The sequence below is a fragment of the Megalobrama amblycephala genome, linkage group LG14, assembly GCF_018812025.1.
Source record: "Megalobrama amblycephala isolate DHTTF-2021 linkage group LG14, ASM1881202v1, whole genome shotgun sequence".
Taxonomy (NCBI): Eukaryota; Metazoa; Chordata; class Actinopteri; order Cypriniformes; family Xenocyprididae; genus Megalobrama; species Megalobrama amblycephala.
In genome coordinates this window covers 38,994,431-39,013,655 of record NC_063057.1, presented here as the reverse complement: position 1 = coordinate 39,013,655, position 19,225 = coordinate 38,994,431, and the positions used below count along the sequence as shown (strand labels likewise).

Sequence of the window (19,225 nt, the reverse complement as noted above, 5' to 3'; positions counted from 1 at the left end):
GATCAAATATAGCTGCGAGCAGCGATGGCGGGCCCAAGCCCGGTGGCACCGCCACCCCGGTGGCTTCAGGGCAACTGTGCACAGCGGGCAATAGGCACTTAAAACGGTTAAACATCAAAGGACTATGTCAAATTCACTCCACATTTACTGCACTACAAGGTGCCGCTATAGAGCCCCTCCTCCCTGCCCATTTTCAAAGGATTACATGTGCCAAGTTTTAACATTATTCTGATGAATTTTGAAGCAAATCAGGTAAAAATAAGAGGGTGATCTCAATGTATGCTGAAAGTGACACATTTTCTGCTTCCAGTTGGTGGCGCTATGACTTTGAATCACAATAGTCACATCCATGTGATCAGCCTTGTACAACGAAGACTAAGCCGAAGTTTCATCAAAATCAATTAATGTATGCAGAAGTTATAACACTTTGTTTCCCTTTTCTTGCCATAAATTCGTTGCCTCGCCACGGCCAAACCGTTTGAGATATCCAAAATCCGTTTGCAATTAAACAACTTCAATGTGTTAGCAACAAGTTAAAAAAAGCTTGGTGTAAATTGGATAAACCCTGTAGGAGCAGTAGTATAAAATTCATAGCCTGTTTTTTCAAAAAATTAACATTCAAACCAAAATAGCTGACTTCCTGTTGGTCGGAGCTAATGAATGTAAATTAGAAAATTGTCCGGCTTGATGAGAACAATATGTGTACCGAGTTTGGTGACTGTAGGAAAAACTAACCCCCCCACTTTTGTCAAAAGGTGGCGCTACTGAGCCCCTCCACCAGACCCATTTCTATGGCTTTGTCCATGTCTACTGGTTGACAATATTGATGTGTGTGTCGAGTTTCATGCAATTTGAAGCATGTTAAGAGCCTCAAAAACACTCAAGAATATTATTACAGTTTGACCTGTTGCCATGGCAACAATATTTCAAATATCAAAAATCCTGTCATATGTCTACATCTGCTGTGTATTGACATTACACTGATGAAGTTTGAAGCAAATCAGGTAAAAATAAGAGGGTGATCTCAAAGCAATTCAAAAAGTGATACACTTCCTGCTGCCAGTTGGTGGCGCTATAACTTTGACTCACAATAGTCACATCCATGTGATCGGACTACTACAAGCAACACACTCGTGAAGTTTCATAAAGATCAATATATGTATGCAGACGTTATAACACATTTCCTGTTTCCTTTTTCTCGCCATAAATTCGTTGCCTCGCCACGGCCAAACCGTTCGAGATATCAAAAATCCCCTGGCAATTTTTAATCATCAATGTCTTGACTTCATGCTGACCGAGTTTGGTGGCGATCGGATTAATCGTCTAGGAGGAGTATATCAAATTCCAGAGCATGCGTTTTTCAAACAACCCTTAATAGCTGACTTCCTGTTTGCGTGGCGTTTAACTTAGAGCACGAAAGTTGTTCGGCCCGATGAGGTCTATATGTGTACCGAGTTTCATACTAATACGTGCAAGTTTGTTCAATATATGGACCAAATTTTCTGACTTTTTTCAAGGGGGCGCTGTCGAGCCCCCCTGCCACGCCCGGGTACCAGCCTCTCCGGCGTCCTAATGGCCGCGGATTCCAATGTGTGTGCCAATTTTCAAGAGTTTTTGAGCATGTTAAGGCCCCCAAAAAGCCCCGGAAGACGGAAAAAAAAAAAAAAAAAAAAAAAAAAATAATAATAATCCTTAGAAGAACAAGAGGGCCCTGCGCGCTTAATTCGCTTGGGCCCTAATAAATACAAAATCACAACCATTTATTTGTTCTTCATTTCCTACAAATACAAACGCAACTGTTAGATTTTAATATTCTTCCAATAATTCATAGAATTCCCCTGTGGCCATACACTCACCTCCAGCTTTAGTTTCAGGATCTCAATTTCCAGATCTGCCTTTTGGATCTGACAATCCAAGTATATCATTTCTTTGTCATTTTTTTTCTATTTATTTTAATCAGATGAAGTCTGTATAACTCTTGTGATGGAATTTTTGAACTAACTAATAATGAACTATAATGAACTAACATTTCTTTTCTTCTACAGGTCTAATGATAATAATCTAACTTAGAAATAGAGAAACAGTCACTAGGACTGAGTGTTGTGATTCAGAAACATTCTGCTGTGCTGGCTAGACAGCATCCTTCTGGGGATTAAAAAATAGTCTTTGAGAGGTTGTTTTGACCTATTGAGTAATCTGAACTATTAACCCAGTGATATTTTTTGATGATCCTGTGATTCAGTTGTTCTAATCTAAATTTACTCCGGCAGTAAGCGGGACAGAGGAACTGAGATGTTTTTCTTAAATCTAAACCAATCATATTGAGACTGATGATAATGAGTAATAGATCATGCCATACTGACTGCGAAGTGTACCTGAAATCCTATAAAACCTGTTGTATTCCTTTGTTCGGAGAGAGATTCCTCTGGAATGATGAGAACTCTCCCGGCCGTGATTAAAGCATATTCTGAGGCATAGTCTGGAGTCTGTCTGGTTTTTAGGCTGCAGCAAACAACTAAGCACTAGAGAACTCTTTCCATACTATAGTGATAGTGTTTAGTGGTGAGGAGCACTAAAGAGCTTATTATCAGGTGATAGTGCCGGTGGGGAGCACTAAAGAGCTTAGTATCAGGTGATAGGCCCCCAAAACAGGCCGAGACGTCGGCCGACTCGAACAGGTACTGAAGTACGCTCAGTAGAGTATAAATTTATTGGTTTTTTGGTGTCAGGGACACCCAGGTTTATTGGTTTATGGTGTCGGGGACACCCAGGTTTAACTAAGTCAGGTGCGTAGGGAAAAATCTACCACACTCTTTAACTGGTAACTGAAAATACAGTAGCTTAAAGTTACATGATATAGTTGTACATGACTTGTACAAAATTAAACTCTGGCATTTACTGAACATCACTGAACTGTGTTCATCTGTGCAGCAGAATTTGATAGACCCTCCTTCTGCTGTTCTTCCACATTCTAGGGATAAAGAACAATGTCAGTTTATATACTTATAACATACATAAACTTTTCTATAGACACAAAAATTGGGAAAATGTGAATGTGTAGACACTATATTAATATTACCTCTGTAGGCCTCTCTGTGGCAGAGGTGGTTTCATCATCCTCATCATCCTGTGAAGAGCATTTAGCTGAGTACACCTTATAATATGATTTGTCATAATTTACGTTTTATTTAGTAGGCTACTTACAACTGCCTGGGGTTCTGTTGTGAGTGTGACAGGAGGCTCAAAAAGGCATATATTACCATTAGAATCTGTTGGGACAAACAAAAAACCCAACCCAAATTGAAATAAATGGAAATATCAGAAAAGCATCTTACATTTTATGAAGTCACTTCTGGGGAGTGACTGGCTCTGATGAGCTCCCTCCAGGAATTCCCTCAGCCACAGGCCTGCCGGTGTTCAGGCTCAGGGCCATCTCTTCTGCACTTGTGAGTGGTGGTGGTGCAGGTCCTCCCCCTGTTTTAGGGGCATCTGCCTTCTTTCTGTTGGCTGAGAAGAAGTGAAATGAGAATTAATATTTAATTGTTTGAAAACAGCATTAGACCCATGTCAAAAATGCTTCTGCACTGCTAGACACTGGATGATATTTAGTTATGTAATATGTCATATGTTTGTTAAGTCAGGTAGCCTACACTCATGATATGCTCAAGTCTTACCCGATTGAGATATGTTTTTATATTTAATTTTTAGCTGCTGCCAGGTCCTTTTTATGCCTGCAGGATTGCACCTACATGAAAATGAAAATTAGGTTCAATATTGTACTGTTCTTCCACTTTCACTTCTGATATTATAACAGCAGTGTTGGGTAAGTTAATCTAAAAAAGTTATTAGATTAATATAATAATTACTCTGCCTACAAAGTATTTAATTATTTATTACTAATTTCTTTATAATAAGAAATATATATCAACCTCAACCACAACACAAGGATATACAGTAAACCGCACTTTTAATTCTTAAAAAAAAAAATCAGTATTTAATGCAATTGCATCAGAAGTAACTTTAATTAAATTACAGAAAAATTAAGAGTAGCTAATCCCTTATTTGTTCAAGTAAAAAAGTAAATTAGTACTTAGTAATTAATTAAACCCATCACTGTATAACAGTAATTAAAATTTAAACATGCATTGACTCGAGCAGCTATTTTTTCTCACGCCAACTCTCTCTCTTTTGCGGCTGCAGTCGTGTTGCTTTTTTTTCGGAAAATGTGCTCATGCTCACTGTAAGCTTGCATGAGCACATCAAGTTCAGCCGGTGAAAAATATGCAGAGCGTTTTTTTTCGGGTGCTGTTGCCATGGTGAATCATAATATCTGCGCTCCGTTGATAATGGCTTTTTATAGTCATGGTGCACGCGCTTAACTCAGAGTCAACCTACTTAGAGTCGATTGAACTAACTCATTTCAGCTGTTCTGTAACCAAAAACTCAGAGTTTCCCATCTCAGAGTAAGTCAACTCAGAGTTCAAGTTTTAACTCAGAGTTGGTTGAACCTCCTTTCTGAAATGGGCCCCTGAAGCATTTCTGGAACATCATTACTCTAGTTGTGGGTGAAAATTAGCTTTTAGCTAAATCATTGTTTGGAATGGAAACATTTATGTTAAAAATTGTACATGGTCCCTATAAAGCAAGTAAGTAAAATAGTTTTTTGGGGTTGACTCTAAGGACCCAGGACTGGCAGTAATTCTCCAGCATATTCAGGCTGTCCTGAAGCCCCTCTTTAGTGGGTAACAGGAGAATCATGTCATCTGCGTAGAGAAGACACTTTATTACTGTGTTATGTAAAGTGAGACTTTGAATAGGAACATGTTCTAATATATTGACCAAATGACCCTTCACCGGGAGTTTGATTGACAAGTGATCTAACCAATCATAACGCCGGATCCACCATTTTGTCCAACAAAGCAGTCATGAGTTAGAAGATTAACCTTGAAAATTGGAGTGTATTTACGTCTTTCCGCGTTTGAAACAACATTCCTTCTGATGTTCATTCATGTTTATTTGATGTTATAAATGAACTAGTAGGAAGAGATGATCGGTTTACGAGCCGTTTGAGCTGAGGCACTACAGCAATCTATGACACATTAAAGAGCCACAAAACCATTTTTATTGTTCGAATTTCTGAAAAAAAAAAAAAAACCAATTTAAAAGATGTCTTGTCTGTCGACGTGTTGTCAGTGTCCTCTTTGCTCGTCAATGTATTTTTCACTCTCTGTGGCGTGACAGAGCCATGGCTTGTCGGACAAAGCAACAGTAACTAAGGGGAAAGGTCTTTGCGAAGAGTCAATTGGTTGATGTAAATGTTGAAGAGGGCGGGGCTTAAACTGCAGCCCTGTCTTACTCCACGCCCCTGGGGGGAAATTCAGTTCTTCGAATTACAATTTTAAAAGCTGCCTTCGGTGTGCATTCACAGTTTGATCAGAGTTTTGTCTGGCAGGGTAAGAAGGGAACACATTGTACTGTGTACACATTTCCCTGGGCCTGGAAATGCTGATTTCTCATTCTATGTTTTGAAAAGTTCCCTTTTGGACATACGGAGACTAAAGAGAGGGTATATATATGGCACAAAGGAAAACATGAGATGGTGATATGATTGCATTTTGAATGTTCAGCCACAGGTGCTAATACTTCTCTTTTGACTAATTCTATGCACAGTCCAGACTTAATCCAGATTATCATCCTGTGTGACCGATGATAATATTATCTCTTTTTTATCCTGAGGGACAGCATCTCCTCTACACTAGGTTTCCTGTAAGCCAAGCCAGTCTTGGTCCAAAATTATATGCTTCTGCAGAGGTTAGGTATAGATATCCTTCCCATAGATTGATCTCGAATATGAGATGATGAAAGAGAACCATATCCTCAGTTTTCCCAGTCTGCTGCTCTGTTATCATGGTGCTGAAGAGAAAACATAGTTCTAGCGCTCAGCTGCACGACTCTTATCGGAGCACGTCCTCAACATCCAGCACTGATGCGGCTAAAAACCATCAACACGTTAGTGTTGTTGAGCAAAATTAGACTCCAATTAGAAAGAGGAAGAGGATGGATAGTTATGAGAAGCTGCTCTCTCTTCATTTCTGTGACTGGAGTGGCAGCTCAGACCAAGAGACCATATGTTACAAATCCACACCATCACATATTATATCATGACTGAAAGTTTGATCAAAGTAATGAACAGATTTTCTATATATTATATATATATAATAAAAAAGTAAAAAAAGAATTGAATAATTATCGTAATATGAGTATGCAATGTTTAATTATTATTATGCAACTGAACTATGCTTTTGTTCAAAATTCCCTGGTTTAGATCATAAATTCTCTACAGTACAGTGCCCGTGCTCTAGAGGATCATGGTCTTCAGGAACCTCTTTCCAGTGGTCTTGAAGTCCTTCCTCCTGCAGATCATCAGGTTCAAACCCCTCCAGCTCCAGTCCACCTCAGTCCAGTCATTCTAGTACCAGATCACAACCACAGAGTCGACGTGTCGCTGAGGGTGAGTTTACAGCCATAACCTTAAACATTACACACACTGCTGTCCATGCTTGACATTTCATGGTAACTAAAATTATTCATCTTTTAATAGACAACATCCTGAGCTGGTAAGAAATCGGCAGAATGCTTGGAGAGGGAAGATGCGACTCCGAAATGGAGAAACCCAAAACCCGATCACATGTGAATGCATATCAATAGTACACAAGTAATCTCGTAGAATATATACGCCAAAAAGCAGTTTTTCATGTGCATAGGATATGCAGTTTATGGCATGTATGTAATATGCTTGGTAGTCTTGGGTACGCATTGTCACTAGACTGTTCTTTAAAAAACAACAGCAGTACAACAGCTATGCACAACTATCTACGATTGAAACATCCAACAACAAAAGCAAATGTTAGTGAGATGCACATCATGAAGCAAACGAGACATTGGTGAATTCTCTACGACTCTATGAAAGCGGACATTGCGTCTGAAATGAAAGGCAAGAAGGTCTCCCTCATTACTGATCGCTCAGTGCACTTGTATTTCTAAATGCAAACCAGCGATCCATGAGCTTGACCAAAGACTGCGTGTGGCGAGAGGACGATAGCGGCGATGACTTGTGTTAGTCTATAAACTTTCAGGCCGGTTAAAGTAAGATTCTATTCGTTCTTGTTATTACTGTTGAAAACTTGGTAAATATTATTAAATTACTGTATGCATCTTTCATGTGCATATGATACGCACTTTATGGCGTGTATACGCTTGGTAGTCTTGGGTACGCATTGTCACTAGACTGGTTCTTTAAAATACAACAGCTATGCACAACTACCTACGATTGAAACATCCAACAGCAAAAGCAAATGTTAGTGAGATACACACCACGAAGCAAACAAGCATTGGTGAATTCTCTACAACTCTCTAAAAGCGGACACTGCGTCTGAAATGAAAGGCAAAAAGGTCTCCCTCATTACTGATTGCTCGGTGCACTTGTATTTCTAAATGCAAACCGGTGATCCATGAGCTCGACCAAAGACTGGTGGGGAGAGGACGTGGGGAGAGGTCTATAAACTTTCACGATAGCGGCGTAAATATTATTAAATGACTTGTGTTAGTCTATAAACTTTCAGGCCGGTTAAAGTAAGATTCTGTTCGTTCTTGTTATTACTGTTGAAAACTTGGTAAATATTATTAAATGACTGTATGCATGCAGCCATGCACTTAAAGTTTGCATATACAACGTGAATGTTAGGATTAACATGTTGCGTGCTGCTGTTTATTTGGCTTTACTCTGTAATGCGGCCACACCCACGGAGCCACATGAAAATTAAAATATGTAATGTCAAAAGTGTTTTGAATAATTATCTCTTGCCTCTGTTAGTTCCTTGATGTTTTGCCTCTTCTTTTAGAGTTTGGACAAAAGGGGCAGAGCGCCCTCCGGCTGCTTATGTAATTGTTGAATTCTGTATAGAAAATTGTTATGAATTAATATGCTTTTAACATTAAGAACAATATAAGATTTTAAGAGTATTTTGTGTCTTTTTAATGATGTATAGTTTTTTCATTTGCTCTATAATATAACAGTATTATGAACCACGAGAAATACATTATATTTTAGTATATTAAAATCATTATTTGGTTAGAGATTAACTCATTATAATGGAGTTCAATCTTTTATTGTTTTGCCTATACAACATTTTCTTCATAAGCAATAATAGATCGATCACAAAAATCATGTTTTTTTTTTTTTTTGTCCTAGCAGAAATCAGTAGTCGCCTCATTAATATGCAACATTATTATTCCCTAAAACACACATGAGGATTAACAGTGACCAAAACGAAAATTTAAATCTTCTTTCTTCAGTCTTTCTTCAGATTTAATATACTTTTTTTGGCCTGGTGATCCCACACCCCTTCTGTTAAAGGACACTTTTGTCATTTATATGTTGAACACCTGAAAAAAGCACAAAAAGTCAAAACTTTCCAAAGATCATTAAGCTGCTGGACTGGCAGGACCAACCTGACCAATATATCATCATGGTCTTGGAGCGTCCCTCACCCTGCCAAGATCTGTGGGATTTTTTGGAGTACCGAAGCTATCCTCAATGAGGACACGACAGTTTATCATGACGCAGGCAACAATGGCTGCTCACAGCCAAGGTGTTTTCCACAGAGATATAAAGCTGGAGAACCTGCTGATCAACACAGAAACACTTGAGGTCAATCTGATCGACTTCGGGTGTGGGGATCTCCTGCAGGAATCTGGATGTGAAAGATTCTGTGGCATGTGTGGCATTCTGCTATTAAAGGCTTTACACAATTAAGCCAAATATGGCAACAGCTCGACTACGCCACCCCGGAAATGGGCCGGGGACCCACAGGTACACAAAGTACCACACACAGATAAGCAGTGGCTGGACAGATATCAGACAACAATGTACATTTCACACAATTTTATTTAATAAACATCAAGAAAATACAAGACCAGTCTCTTTAATGTATAAAAGTTTAAAAAGGGAGCACAATCACTCATAAAACTTCTTGCACATCCATACAAACATGAGTTTACCACTTCAGAACTGGGGAATTCGTCTCGCCTATCGGATAAACACAGCAACCACTCGTGCTCTCACAACACAGCACCAACAACACCCGTTGTGAACACTGCAGGCCAACAGCCGAACCACCACCACACACAAAGGGCACCGGCTAATACTGGTACCCCAATTCTGAAGGGAAAAAGAAAACAGGATGAGACACAAGCACGCACACACATCCATAAACACTTTTCACATTATGATTTGGCCACAAGCACTTTATCACATGCTTTCAGAGGGATAAATGTCACAAATCAATATCGTGATCGTCCTAGCTAAGGTTCACTGGTCGTTAGGAGCATGAAATCATCCCATAAAGTTAAATATGCATCAAATACACAAACATGTAAAGCACGAAACACTTGTTTCCAAACAAAATAAAAACAAACAAAGCAAAATAACAGCATATACAAAAAGACACAATGTAGTGACAAACACGAAGCGTTTCGCCCGCAATTACCCCCTTTTAAATCCACAGATCACTGAAGTTCAAGTCTTTCGAATCTGGATGCGTCACCGATGGCCGGCAATGCACTATTGGTCCGGTCGTCAAGGTGATAACGTGAATTAGTGTTACCTGCAAAGCCGCAGCGATGGCATCGTCTAGTATACAGCAGAAGAACGGTCGAAGAAATCAACACTAAGAGAGAAAGAAACCATCCATCCGTCCAAAGAAACGTTCCAGTTCAGGCATTCATTTGCAGCAAAGAGATGATATAAATCGCGTTGCTCAATAAGAAGGATCACGACGCGTAACGGCGCCCACAAAGCCTGCTGCAACACCTCCTGGTCCCCGTGTCACTAGTATAATATAAAACGTTGCATTAAAAATAGAAATTACTGTCACATTAACCCAAACATGAAATATAACATACCAATCTGACGGTTGTTGAACTTTATTGCTATAAAACTGACGAGAAACACGGAGAAACGTCGACGCTGTCCTCTCCAGCAGCTTGAATGTTTTCCCGGTTGCCATGGCAACTCTAACGCCACCAGCACTAACGTAAACATAACAATAAAAAATGGTTTTGTGTCTTTCCAAAGTTAACTTTATACATTTTTATAAAAGCCATTTATTCGTTGTCACCTCGGAAAAATAAATTCTTCTCTCAGAAAAATTAACTTTACTCCCTTATCAACATACTGTGGGCGCGCGCGCACTCCATTTGTGGAGGCGCGCGCTGTATGTGACGTCACTATATAAAAAGCAGTCATCCATATTCTGATGTGGTGAAAAGAAACTATGTTTTTCTTAAGGGACATTTCAGTCTTGTGTGTGACGTTTAATTACACATTTTAAATGGCAAATTCTGTAAATAATAACATATAAAGAACGTGTAAATGATGGTAATGAAATTACGAGCACATGACGTTGCTGTTACGTTGCCAGTAAGTCATGGAATGACCATTACATTACGAATAAGAGTACGTATCTGGAACGTCCTTGGTTTTCTTATAACGTTAGGAGATCGTACTGACGACGTTGTGATATGGTAATTTGATGGTAATAATATTACGGGTATACAACGTTGTAGTTACGTTACTGGTAAGTCATGGAATGACCAATTATATTACGAATAGAGTACGTATCTGGAACGTCCTTGGTAATCTTATAACGTTAGGAGATGGTACTGACGACGTTGTGAGATGGTAATCTGAAGGTAATTAAATTACTGGCATGCGACGTCGTAGTTACGTTGTCAGTTAGTAAGTCATGAAATTACCAAAAAGTACGAATACATTACGTAACTGTTACGTCGTGTGTTAGCTGGGCTGATGATAAAACTTATCTTCATTAATATTTTAGATAGTATCTAGATAGATAGCTCCTTTGCTTGCTAACATGGTCACGTCCAGCTAGGCGGGCGTGGTTTCAGCAACCAGTCATATCAGCTCAAACCACTTCCCCGCCTCTTTGCCCATTTTCAGTTATCCGGGAGTGACGTGCGGTGACGCGCAGCTAAGATGGCCGCGGCCTCATTTACGCTTCAAAACTGCTGTTCAGGGGTGCGTTTCCCGAAAGCATCGTTGGTGAACCATGGTCGTAAGTCCCATTGAACTCTATTGGTAACGACGGAACTTGCGACCATAGTTCGCTTTGGGAAACGCACCTCTGAACTCTATGGGTGACGTCACGGACGCTACGTCCATACACTTAATATTAGCTTATCAACCCTGGAGTTTGTATTAAATTTTATAATCTTATATGCTAAGTTCTTTATACACAAGCAGAAATTTAATAAGTTTTCCTTATGTTTTAAACATTAATTTGGAACTTAATAGCTTCTTTCACACAAGCTTTAAAGAACAAGAAGAATGGAAAACTTTTGTATAAAATTAGCTATTTCCCGAATCCTCTTAATATTCTCTTTTTTATATTGTCAACAAAGCCACAAACACAGCAAGACATCAACAAAACTTAAAATTTTCAATAAATGCAAGACTGCAACATTTAACAGGACTGATAATTTAAAGTTTTAAATATTTTACAAAAACATGAAGCACTTAAAAATGAAACCATAAAAACTGTACTGTACTGCAATATAAAAATACTGGTGTTACAATATTTCGGTTTCTGAAATATTTTATTCAAATGGGTGGCGTTTACATGAATATTCATGAGACCCATATCGTGGGAATAGTGACCAAGTACTAAGGGCAAGCTTTGAATGTTCCTCTAGACTCAACTGAAAAACATTTTTATACACATCCCTCATACTTCATCATAAATGTTACACTTCATCTGTATTATAACGGTTGTTTTCTCTTGCAATGCTTTTTGGGGGTCAAATTATGTGATAATAATGACTAGCCATTAATCATTAAAATTAGGACTAGCCTATCAGTTCAGTAATGTTATCAGGCTTTTGTAACACAAAAACACACAGGTATACCAAAACTGAAGGAAAGGTAAAGTTAAAAAAAAAACATATTTGAATAATATAGTAAATATTGTTTTAGTGGGGGCGTGGTTATGAGTTCGAGCTGAGTGCACGTCTTTTTGTGAGCTCCTGGCGTTATTTTCTTAAAATCCTGTATATTATCCATCTTTTTTTCTATTCAAGTTTAATTTGTTTCACTAACATCCTGAGGTGAACTAGGGATCGGAATGCCGTCGAAAAAATCGAAAACAAAGCACAAATCGGACTCTTCGCCACTCAGGGAACAGGACGACGAGTGGGATGCTAGCAGTGTGGCTAACTCAACAGGTAACGCATGTAGCGCTCCTCTAACCGAAGAAATCTGTACCAACACCGGCCAGAATCTAGATGTGATTCAAAAGTTGGACTTGATGAGAAGTGATTTTGCTACAAAAATTGACGGCGTTCTTAACGCGATTCGGGATATTAAAAAAGATGTAAAGGACTTCGCAGGACGCATGGATATGGCCGAAGAACGTATTAGCAACGTGGAAGATACGGTTAATATGGAGAGAGGCAAGATGGAGGACGTAGCTAAGCGCCTAACCTTTCTTTCACAGAAGCTGGATGACCTTGAAAACCGTTCTAGGAGATCGAACCTGAGACTGGTTAATCTTCCTGAAAAGGTGGAAAATCCTGATGCGGTCGCCTTCTTGGAAAAATGGTTACCTGAAGTGTTGGGCCCGACAACCTTCTCCACTCCGCCCGTCATCGAAAGAGCACACAGATTACCTGGTCGTTCACAATCCGGTCGATCATCTCTTCCAAGAGTGCTGATCGTGAAGTTTCTGAACTTTCAGGATAAAGTTAGAGTGATGCGAGCCGTCAGGATCAAAGGCAAGATCATGTATGGAGATATAGATCAGGTTTTTCCCTGATTTGTCCGTGGAGCTTCACCGTTAGAGATGAAGCCGTAAAAATTAAACCATGACGGGGTACTTAAACAACGGCTGAGATCCCTGAACGTCAATTATGGAATAGTCTACCCAGCCAAGCTACGCCTGACTGTTGATGGACAGACCCGTGAGTTTGAGGACCCAGTTGATGCGGAAAAGTTTATACAAGGAATACAACGTGCAGGTGAAGCGGGTGGAACCTAAAGTGTCGCTTTTCAGACTTTGAGTCTTAGCAAGAAGCGACTTGGATTTATATATTTTAATATAAATGTATTTTTTCTTTTTTCTTTTTTTCTTTCCTCGGCAGAGTAGTCTATTCTCACTCTTATTATTATGTTCTATTACTAGTGTATTTCTAGTATTGTGGTTGATGCGTCACTGATGGTTTGATTTTATTTTTTATTTTATTTCCAATTTAATTGTTTTGGTGTTTTCCTAACGGCACCATATTATGGGGAGGCTTATTTTTTTTATTTTTTTGAAGAGCTCGCTAACCTATTAAGTAATTTATTATTTATATTTTTGAGTATAAGACGCATGAAAAGCCAGGTGACTCGCATATTTTCTGTTTGTTTTATGGCTTCTTTTATTGTTATTATTATCCATATTAGCACTTGGTTTAGTTTAATCGTTCCCTTGTTTACATTGGAACGGCGTGGGGACATAACTTTAATCCCAAGGTGATAAAAGAGGGAGGGGGGGCTGTCAGGCTGTTCAGTTCGGGATAACAGCTAAGGATGGGTGTTCATGGCAGGTTGTTGAGTTGTTAATTGGTTTTAATATTTTGTACACTATCTCCTTATTATGGCTGATCTTTTTGTCAACTTCCACATCGAATGACTATTACCTTCACAGACTATTGCTATATGAAATAATATAGCCTTAATTTGAAATAAAAATGTCCAAGATAAAGAAGCTTAAATTTACCTCTTGGAATGTAAGGGGTATGATTAATACAGTTAAGCTGAAGCAAGTGATGACAAGGATTAAACAGCTTGAATCCACTATAGTATTCCTTCAGGAGACTCATTTGCTTAAAGAGGAGCTCCAAAAGATACAAAGAAGATGGCCAGGCCAGGTCTTGGCTTCTTGTTTTTCTTCTCATTCTAGGGGAGTTATGGTGTTGATCCATGGGTGCTTCTCAATATCCCTCCTCGTCTCCTCGCTCCTCCGTCCTCCATCCTATGACCCGGAAAACAATCGAGCTCAGCCATCTTGAAGGACATCTCAATTCTCTAATTGCACCGCGAGGAGGCGAGGAACGAGGAGTGAGGAGGCTTCCTGAGGAGTTATGAGCGAGGATACACAGGTGCATCCTTTGCGGAAGTCTTTCTCATTGAGAAACGTGACGCACGCATAAATTCTCCTCCCCCTTCTTATCTGTCACAATAATTTAAATGTATGCTTTACTTTTACAGATTAAATAAACTTTATATCTCATATATTTCAACTAGGCATCTTGCTTTATTAATATTTATTATTTTTTTAAATAACCAAACTTTAACAACATGTGGGTAGATCCCTCGAGCGCAGCTGATGACGCTTTGAAGTGACGCTAAAGGGAGCGAGGATTTATCATTTCACTTGATTCAATTCCTCCGTCCTCTCGTCTTTTCCTTGCGTCCTTCCCTCGCATCCTGGAGGGGTGGAGCTAAGACGCGAGGAAAGGAAGCAAGGAAAGGAAACGAGGATGCACAAATAAGAATTGAGAAGCACCCCATAAGTCCGTACCCTTCCAAGTAAATAAGAAAATTGCGGACAGGGCTGGTAGATATCTGATAATACAAGGAACTTATATGAGTAAAATTATACATTTGGTTAATATTTATGCCCCAAATGAGGATAATCCTGCATTTTTTGAAGATCTTTTTTTATTGATTGCCTCACTACCTGGTACAGTTATAATAGCAGGTGATTTTAATTGCACACTTGACCCTGAGCTTGACCGCTCTTCAGGACTAGATAGCAGGACTCGCAAGGTAGGAAAAAAATCCGACAAGCTATGAAAGATTTGAATCTATGTGACCCTTGGAGAAAAATGAATCCTTTAAAAAGGGAATACTCATGTTTCTCTTCTTTATCTAAAACCTCCTCTCGTATAGATTATTTCTTAATTTCGGTTTCTTTATTATCTAATATTGAAAGTTGTATATATGATAGTGCGGTTCTGTCTGATCATTCTCCCATCTCATTACTTTATATAGAATCTCAAACAAATAAAAGTCCCCCTAGATGGCACTTACAGCCTAGATGGCTGCAAAACTCTGAATTTATCAAATTTGTTGGCGAGCAGATAGACCTGTATTTTACATTAAACACAGATCAAACTTCGGCAGCCATTAGATGGGAAGCCTTTAAGGCATTTATTAGAGGCCAAATGATTAGCTATACTAGTTCCAAATTCAATAAAGATAAACAAAGGTTGCTTGAATTAGATGCTGAAATTAGAGATTTAGAGAAAATAATAGACATAGACAAATCCGTACAAAATAAGCAAAAATTATTAGCCTTAAAAGTAGAATACGAGGAACTTTCCACACTAAAAGCTGAAAGTAGTAAGATTGAAACAAACATTTTATGATCAGGGGGAGAAACCCAGTAAATTACTGGCCTGGCAACTTAAGAAATTAACTTCAGAAAGGGCTATTAATGAAATTAGGAATGGAAGGGGAGAAATCACAACGGATCCGGCTGAGATTAATGCTACATTTGTATCATTTTATAAATCTCTTTATCAAACTGAATTTCCGACGAGCACCTCCATTCAAAATGAATTTTTGGATGGATTGGATGTTCCTTCTATTTCCGTAGAGGACAGACTTGAGCTAAGATCGGATGTTGGAGTTAGAAGAGGTTTCTAATGCTATTCTTAAAATGAGGGGCGGTAAAGCGGCAGGTCCAGATGGGCTCCCAATTGATATTTATAAAGAATTTAAGGATAAATTAATAGGTCCCTTACTAGATATGTATGTAGAAGCTTTTCAGCGAGGATGTCTCCCTCCGTTGCTGAAAAATGCTCTGATCACTCTTATTTTGAAACCAGGAAAGTCACCAGTAGAATCTGGCTCATATAGGCCAATATCACTTTTAAATACGGATGCAAAAATTATTGCTAAAGCTTTGGGAACAAGACTTGAGAAGGTCTTGCCTTTATTGGTACATTCAGATCAGAATGGTTTTGTTAAGAACCATCAATGGTTCCACAATGTTAGGAGGGTGCTCAATCTTGTACATGCTGGGGATGACACCCCTGATACGGCCATCTTGTTGCTCGATGCCGAAAAGGCATTCGACAGACTTGAATGGCCGTATTTGATGGAGGTGCTTGCGCGGTTTGGTTTGGGTGACAATTTCCGTAGATGGCATGAAAATTCTTATTAGTTGATTCTACTGCAGAGGTACTCACTAACAACCATGTCTCGCAACCATTTAAATTAAGTCGCGGATCCCGACAAGGCTCACCACTTTCGCCTCTACTCTTTGTTTTATCTATGGAACCGCTAGCAATAGCAATTAGGTCACACCCTATAATTCGTGGTATTCATTCAGAAGATTTAGAACATCGCATTGCTTTATATGCTGATGATACCGTTGTATTTTTATCAGAGCTTGAAAAATCTATACCTTCCCTTCTAAAGCTTATTGGTCTGTTTGGTGATTTTTCTGGTTTTAAGGTAAATAAGGATAAGTCATCAATTATGTTTCTAAATGAGCAGGAGAGAATAAACCCAAGAGTAGTTCACCCATTTGTTAACGCTGTTAATGGCTTTGATTATTTAGGAATTAAAATAACACCCAAAATAAGTTCCCTCAGTTCAGCTAACTTTGAACCTTTATTATTGAAGGTGTCTGAGGAGACGACTAGATGGATGACACTGCCCTGTCTTTAATGGGAAGAATAAATCTAATTAAGATGAACATATTACTGAGATTTTTATATATCTTTCAGTTGTTACCACTTACTCCTTGCTCCGCTTTTTTCCAAAAAGTGAGTAAGCTGCTTTCTAATTTTATTTGGAGTAATAGGAAGCCTAGACTTCGACTTTCTCTTCTGTACCTTCCTTATGACAGGGGAGGGTTACAATTACCAAACTTATTATGGTATTATTGGGCTGCTCAAATGAGGGCTGCAATGTTCTGGTTCGCAAAAGATACGAATATACCTTGGGTACAGGTTGAAAAGTTGGCCGCAAAAGGCTTGACACTTGACAACTTTTTGTATTCAGCACCCCTTAAGGAACTAAGAAAGAAAACAGACAATCCATTTGTGAAAAATACCCTTGTGATATGGTACGAAGTTCATAAATTTCTTGGAGAGGTCCCATTGTTGTCTTGTTTTTCTCCGATTTGGGGTAATGAATATTTCAGCCCAGCTAAAAATGATATGGGCTTTAAATTATGGTTAAATAAGGGTATTGTTAGATTGATGGATTTATATGAAGACAATATTTTAATGTCATTTGACAATTTGGTATCGAAGTTTCATATACCCCGGAAACATTTTTTTAAATATTTGCAGCTCAGAAGTTTTATTTTTTCGAAATTAAAAAATTCTGTACAACTTCCTTCATTATCCACTTTGGAAACCTTTTCCACGCATGACTGTTTCAGTAAAGGGCGAATTACCCAGTTATACAATATACTGGTACAGAATCATAAAGAAAGTTCTGAAAATAAAAGACAAGCATGGATGCAAGATTTAAATAAAGACATTTCATTGGATGAATGGAGCACAATATGTTTGAAAGCACAAACCCAAACTATAAACACTCGTTTGAGACTCTTACAATATAACTGGATAATGAGATCATTTATCACGCCCGTGCGACTAAATAAATTTAACCCTAGTATTCCGGATTTGTGTTTTAAGTGTAATAATTCCCAGGGTACATTCTTTCATTGTGTGTGGGAATGTGAGGAGATGCAAATGTTTTGGAGTAAGGTGACTCAGTATGTATCTCAATTTACTTCCTCTCCTATTCCTCTAAGCCCTATAATATGTGTGTTGGGTGTGTATGTGGATAATTGCTCTCTACCCACCAAAGAAAAAAAACTGGTAGACTTGTGCTTACTACAGGCAAGATGTTCAATTGCTCTTTGCTGGAAGAATGTCGGCTGTCCTTCCCTTGGGCTTTGGCTGAAAAACTTGATATCTAATTTGGCCCTTGAAAAGCTTACATATGTAATAAAGGGGAAGTCTTCTGAATTTTATGATATTTGGGAGATATTTTTGGAATTTGTTAAAAGAGGTGATATTGAAGAGGCTATTGATGTGTGAAGTTATTATATATAGCCTATATATATAAATACATACTGTTTAATATGAGTGTATTTTTTTTATGTATGTATATATATATATATATATATATATATATATATATATATATATATATATATATATATATATGTATGTATGTATGTATGTATATATATATGTATATATATATAATTAAAAGACTGCCATGGTTATTGTGGGGGGGGGGGGGGGGGGTGTATTGAAGTGTATGTTATGTTTTTTTGTTAAATGTGCTGTAAAATTCAATAAAAATATGTAAAAAAATATATATATATATATATTGTATTAGTCTTGCTGTAGTAATTTTGTCCTTGATCCCAAGGTCTAGTAAAACTATCTTGTCTTTATGTATAATTTATTAAATTATTATCATTGTTTCTATGTTCTTCTTTAAATCTTAAGAAGACCTCAGATGACCAACACCTGTGAAGAGACGGCGTCAACTCCTGCGAGGACTTCAGAAGATGCAACATGCACTTTCCTAATTTCTATATCCTAATTATTGTTGATATGTAATTCATTTTTCCAGGAGCTCATTGCTTCTGCCTTAAAGTTAAAATGCTAACAGTGTTATAAATCAATTGCCCAAATTATTACATTATTTGCTAACTGCATTCTTCTTAAACTGTAATTTTGACATGCATTCTCTGTAAAGCTGCTTTGAAACGATATGTATTGTGAAAAGCGCTATACAAATAAATGTGAATTGAATTGAATTGAATTTAAATGACACTATTTTTAAATTAAATGTCCATTACCCACCACACCTGGAGATTTATTTTATGACCTGCATTTTTGTTCAATTTACTATTGTAGACAGCTCTGGGTAATAACTAATTGATTCATCACATATAGTTTGCAATTAGCGAGGCATTTAATATCCAATGAGCTATGGTGATGTGTTAAAAGAGTAATGAGCCTCAAGACCACAATTCATATAAATAAGCCTTCCCATCTTTGTTGAATTTGTCATTTTGGCTGTCAGTATGGATGAGGAAATGTTTAAAACCTTGTATGAATT

General features: G+C 38.1%; 2 long non-coding RNA genes across 2 annotated transcripts; both read right to left on the bottom strand.

Annotated features, from left to right (window-relative positions):
• Positions 1 to 2,431: 2,431 nt before the first annotated feature.
• LOC125245962 lies at positions 2,432 to 3,548 on the bottom strand. The gene is made up of 3 exons (XR_007179654.1): positions 3,205 to 3,548; positions 3,080 to 3,127; positions 2,432 to 2,971 (listed from the first exon to the last, which is right to left on the bottom strand). It is a non-coding gene; the product is annotated as an uncharacterized LOC125245962 (long non-coding RNA).
• A 5,227-nt stretch (positions 3,549 to 8,775) lies between these two features.
• LOC125246144 lies at positions 8,776 to 10,207 on the bottom strand. The gene is made up of 3 exons (XR_007179748.1): positions 9,964 to 10,207; positions 9,666 to 9,889; positions 8,776 to 9,220 (listed from the first exon to the last, which is right to left on the bottom strand). It is a non-coding gene; the product is annotated as an uncharacterized LOC125246144 (long non-coding RNA).
• Between the last annotated feature and the right edge of the window lie 9,018 nt (positions 10,208 to 19,225).